Source organism: Phyllobates terribilis, unplaced genomic scaffold, assembly GCF_046119375.1.
Source record: "Phyllobates terribilis strain yellow unplaced genomic scaffold, ASM4611937v1 Scaffold_7__3_contigs__length_470593459, whole genome shotgun sequence".
Taxonomy (NCBI): Eukaryota; Metazoa; Chordata; class Amphibia; order Anura; family Dendrobatidae; genus Phyllobates; species Phyllobates terribilis.
Genome location: NW_027362767.1, coordinates 48,962,566 through 48,968,565, shown reverse-complemented (window position 1 = coordinate 48,968,565; position 6,000 = coordinate 48,962,566).

Genomic DNA, 6,000 nt, shown 5'->3' with positions numbered 1-6,000 from the left:
ACCTTCTGACTGCATCTCCTAACATGGCTGATAATGATGCCATCAGTTTCATGTACATGTAACATATAATGTCCAGGCGGAGTGTAGGGGGCTTCTGTATATTAACTGAAGACAGTGGGATCACTATTTCCTGGGCTCTACTATAAGAATCAAGTCAGTGAAACATAAAACAGAAAGTCTTGCCTATTAAGCTACACAAATAGCTATCCTGGCTGTAAATCCTGCTCATCTGCCCACTTATAAAGAAATCCTGTGAATCCTGCTTCCACAGCCCACTCACAAAGAAATCCTGTGAATCCTGCTTCCACAGCCCACTCACAAAGAAAGCCTGTGAATCCTGCTTCCACAGCCCACTCACAAAGAAATCCTGTGAACCCTGCTTCTGACTCGCCCCCCTGGGCCGTGGGGTACCCGGAACCGGGCTTCTGTACGATACTGGGGGTAGTAGTGGCAACCCGATCCCGTGGCTCAGGGTGGTCAGACCAAATTGTGGCAGTCTATTTATCAGTGTTTTGATTGTCCGACTACGCCACCCGTGGATTGCGGTCATTGATAACCGCCGCTGCAAGGCAGACCGCTGAGGCTGGTGTTGGTGTGCAGCACAGGGATAGGACAACTCCCCACGGGAAGAGTGTAGCCTCAGGGCAGTGTAGGTGGATGCTGGGGGTGATAGTGCAGGCCGCAATAGTAAGAGTTCAGAGTCCTCTTCAAACAGTTCAGGGTCTTTATTGTAGATATTATTAATGACCCAACAGTAGTACTGGTTAGGAGTGGGCCTGGGTGTCTGAGAGCATTCGGGTGAGCCCCACTGGTCAGGGTGAGTGTGTAGGCCTACCGCTCTCTCTATGCTCTTTCTGACTATCCCTCTCTTCGTGGTGTCATAGCCCACGTCTCTGAGCTGGCCGTGTACTTCGCCTGTATGGCTTGCGACTCGGGCCTTGGGTACCTTTTGCTTTCTCCTCGCTGTACTGGTCCCTCTGTGTGGCGGAGCCTCCAGGCTTCTTAGGCCAAGGGACCTGAAATCCCTCGCGGGTTGGCTCTCTGCTGCTGGGCTTATAACCCTGACAGCCTCGGACCCCAATGTCCGGTTAGAATGGTTCTCTCAGCCAGGACCGGCTCTCGTCGCCTCTGTCCCTGGCTCGCAGTCTCTCCTCTGCCTCCTTGACTCCTCAGCTGCTGCTGACCTGTCCCTTCCTCTGAGAACCGTTCTGGTCACTTCAGAAGTGGGTCCTGGTCTCTCTAACCCTGCCCCAGTTCCAGCTTTTATAGGGCAGCCAGCTCCCCCTACTGGCCTGGGACAGGAGGTGCTGCATGCTAATGGTCCCTAACCAGGGGACCTCCCTCCTGCTCTCAGACACAGATTGTTTGTGGCATCCAGGCCTGGGGTGACACACTTCCACAGCCCACTCACAAAGAAATCCTGTAAATCCCGCTTCCACAGCCCACTCACAAAGAAAGGCTGTGAATACTGCTTCCACAGCCCACTCACAAAGAAGGCCTGTGAATCCTGCTTCCACAACCCACTCACAAAGAAAGCCTGTGAATCCTGTCAGCCCACTCGCGAAGAAAGCCTGTGAATCCTGCTTCCACAGCCCACTCACAAAGAAGGCCTGTGAATCCTGCTTCCACAACCCACTCACAAAGAAAGCCTGTGAATCCTGCTTCCACAACGTACTCACAAAGAAAGCCTGTGAATCCTGCTTCCACAGCCCACTCACAAAGAAAGCCTGTGAATCCTGTCAGCCCACTCACAAAGAAAGCCTGTGAATCCTGCTTCCACAGCCCACTCACAAGAAGGCCTGTGAATCCTGCTTCCACAACCCACTCACAAAGAAAGCCTGTGAATCCTGCTTCCACAACGCACTCACAAAGAAAGCCTGTGAATCCTGCTTCCACAACGCACTCACAAAGAAAGCCTGTGAATCCTGCTTCCACAACGCACTCACAAAGAAAGGCTGTGAATCCTGCTTCCACAGCCCACTCACAAAGAAAGTCTGTGAATCCAACTTCCACAGCCCACTCACAAAGAAAGCCTGTGGGTCGACCTTGGTTAGCCCACTCATAAAAAAGCATGTGAGTCTTGCTTTCTCCACCCTCTCATAAAGAGAGCCTGTGAGTCCTGCCTCTCCCGCCCATTCACAGAGAAAGCCTGAGGTCCTGCTTCCCCGCCATCTCTTAAGGAAAGCTTGTGAGTCCTGCTTCCCCCAATCATTCATGGAATTTGTGAATCCAGTTTCCCGGCACACTTATGCAGGAAAGCCTGTGAATCTTGCTTTCCCAAACAGTTGCCAGTAAACTGGAGTCACATACTCCATGAATGATTGAAGGAAGCAGGACTCACAAGCTTTCATTAAGTGTGGGCAGTGAAGCAGGACCTCAGGCTTTCTCTGTGAATGGGTGTGAGAGGCAGGACTCACAGTCTCTCTTTATAAGTGTGCAGGCAAGCAGGACTCACAAGCTTTCATTATGACTGAGCATGAGAAGTAGGACTTATAGACTGTCTTTATGAGTAAGAGAAGTAAACTGGACTCACAGGTTCTTTGAGTGAGCGAGGTAAGCAGAAATCAGAGTTTTTCTATGAATGGGTAGATGAATTAGAGAGATCCTGTGAGTTCTATGAGTGACAAAGGCACGCAGGACACACAAACTTTCCCCAGGAGTGGACAATGAAGGCAGGACTCAGACTCTTTCTCCGGTTGAGCGAGGTGAAGCAGAACTCATAGGCTTTCTCTGTGGATTGGTGGGGAAAGCAAGACTCAGATTATCTTTACGAATAAATTTGATGCTAATCATATTTCCTATCCAAATTCAATCAAATTTGCCGAATTTGAATTTTGGCAGATTTGCTCATCTCACACTAAATCTGAACCTTTTTGCCTTTGGTGGCAAAACCCATCACCCCAATAATTGGCATAGTCCTCAATGGAATTGCCCTAGCCCCTCACTATGACATCCCCAGTGCCTCCCTGTTAGTATCTACCTTCTTGTCATGCTGTGAATCCTTTGCATTTTTTTTAATGGCCTTTGGTTTGATCTCGAGCCATGGCGACTGGATGGATCTGTAGGAAGATCGATTTTGTGCAAGCCTAGATAAGTCCACCAAGGTCTTCTCCATCGTTATCTTGAAGGTAGCGAGCCATTGGGTTGCTGATTTTCGTATGGCCATGATGTCCTTCTCCAGTGATTGCTCTCTTCTTATGACCATGATGTCCTTCTCCAGTGATTGCTCTCTTCTTATGACCATGATGTCATTCTCCACTGATTGCTCTCTTCGTATGACCATGATGTCCTTCTCCAGTGATTGTGTGGCACCCCAGGGGTCTGGTTTTCCACAGTAATGTAATGTTATGTCTGAGAGCAGGTGGGAGGTCCTTTGGTCAGGGATCCTGTGCATGCCACACCTCCTGCCCAGTCTTGGGAGGGGAAGAACTTCCCCTGTATAAACCCGGGGCTGAGGCAGGGTGAGTCAGACAAGGAGAGTGGAGACAAGAAGCAGCATAGGAAACAGGAGAGTTCCAAGGAGTCAGGGGCTGGCAGCTGCAGCGCTCGCCCTGACTAAGAAGATTCTTTACCGGACCCGGAGTCCGAGGCTGTGGGGACTAACTTCTACCCAGCAGCAGAATCCGTCAGGCAGGGGATTTCAGGTCCTCTGGCCCAGAAGCCCGAAGGCACGGTCACACGCGTGGGACCAGCACCGCCATCGTGGAGCGGAAGCCATTAGAAGGCCCCGAGTCACCGGCCATACGGGTGAGCACCACACGGTACACTCAGGGACGTGGGCTACTTACATCAGCTTCTAGCAAGGTAGCCAGAAGAGTACAGTCAGTTTGTGAGGCCTACAACTACGCCTGGCCAGGGGAGATCCCATCTGCTCAAAGACTGACCAGGCCCCGTTTGCTAGCAAGTACTCCGGAAGGGTCTATCGTTGTTACCAGTAAAGACCCTGAACTACACCGTACCGTCTCTGAGTGGTTCCTGCTACCCCCATCATCCACGTCGGCTGCCCTGAGGCCATACCCCTCCCGTTGGGGGTTATACTATCACGCTGCACAATCCTACCACCGGCCTCAGCGGTCTGCCCTGCAGCAGCAGCTCCCTGGCTGCACTCAACGGGTGGCGTAGTCATCAACTATTTACTACTAATAGACTGCCGTCTAGTTTGACTCCCTGGGCACGGACCGGGTCACCGCCACGAGACTACAACCCTCCACTGATCCGGCTCCGGGTAGGCTCCCGCATGCGCAACGCAGCGCGACACAGGCCCAGGGGCGCGTCAACTTTGGCGTAGTCGGCAGGATTTCGTGCCCGCAACCACCGGGTACTGCGTGCCTGAAAAGCAAAGACTGTTCAAACTTACCAGTGGTGAAGATTCCCGCTATCCGTGGAGGTTTCCCGCCATCCGGCGCCATCTTCTACCTTCTTCCCGCCATCGGTGAAGTTTCCCGCCATCCGGCGCCATCTTCGGCCTTCTTCCCGCCATCCGTGGAGTTTTCCCGCCGTTGGACGCCATCTTGGGGACACCGCGCGGGAAGAAGAGGGGCGTGGACTCCGAAAGCGCGCGAGAACTGAAGCCCCGCCTCACGTCCGGACGTTGCGTAAGGTCCTGGAAGGAGCCCAGCAGACGCCGACGTCACAGGAGCGCGACGGAAGGTCCTCAACCCTGACGATCCACTGCGGAGCCGCGGCCTACGGAAGAGGATCATCGCAAGGTAGGCCACGGTCCACTAGGGGGGAGGAAGATGTCGGATACGGAGGAGAGCTTCACTGCCCCAACCCCCGCCAGCGCTACCGCTGCTGCAGTTATGCCCTTCACCATGCCCTATATCCCGGGAGCAGCTTGGCTACCCCAGTACTCAGGGGAGTCACATACCCTGCATGACTTTAGAGAAAAGCTGGATAGCCTCTTCCAGGTGTACCCCCTCACAGAAGAGCAAAAAGTGAGCATCCTGGTGGCCCAACTAACCGGGGCAGCCAAAAGGGAAGTAAAATCCTGGCCACCTGGGAGGAAGACTGTCGCAGGGATACTAACCCGGCTGAAGGACACCTTTGATACCCGCACCTCAGCCGAGATTAAGCTTAGATTCTACGGGTGCAAGCAGCGAGCGCATGAGAGTATAAGGGACTATGCACTAAACCTACAAGAGGCCCTGAGGGCCATAAAGCAGACCGACCCTGATGGGGTGGGAAACGAGGACAGGCTGTTGACTGAACAATTTATAGAGGGTTTATATTGCAATGCCCACCGAACCCAGTTGCGGGCAATGGCCTTACAGGATCCCCATCTGGACTTTGCACAGTTCAAGGACAGAGCCATCCGGGTGCTCCGAGAACCGGCACCAGGTGGCGTTGTGACCCACAGACGCCCCACTACCACTTACTACCAGGAGGCGGCGCCCTTGTCAGCAGGGCCTGTGGGAGCTGATGCGCAGGCTTTGGACAATGACCCGGCTCCAGACCTACACCATCAGGTCCAAGAGCTAGCTAAGAGCGTTGCTGCGCTAACCCGAACTGTGCAGTCTTTACAGGTTTCCACCCCAGGGAAGATCCAGCTGGCATCCGGACCGGAGGACATCCCGTGGCGTCGACCAAGGAGGACCCCACCGGCCAGAGGAAGACCCAGTGACCGATACAGCGAGGACGGACGACCCATCTGCCGCCGCTGCAATCAACCCGGACATATGGAAAGGTACTGTTCTTTAAACGGGCACAACCTGGGGTAGAGGGCCAACCCCCAGGAAAAAGATCACCAGGCCCATCGAACTGGCGCGACAGATATGTGGGAGGACGTCCAGTCTTGCCTGTGGTACTGGATGGCATTCCCATGAGTGCCCTACTGGATACCGGGTCACAGGTCACCACCATCCCGTACGTGCTCTTCAAGCAGTACTGGAATGACTCGGATATTACCCACTACCCTGACGACGACTTGAGTATCATCGCCAGCAATGGCCAGCCCGTGCCACAGATCGGATTTAAGGAGGTGGCCCTCAAAATCGGTAG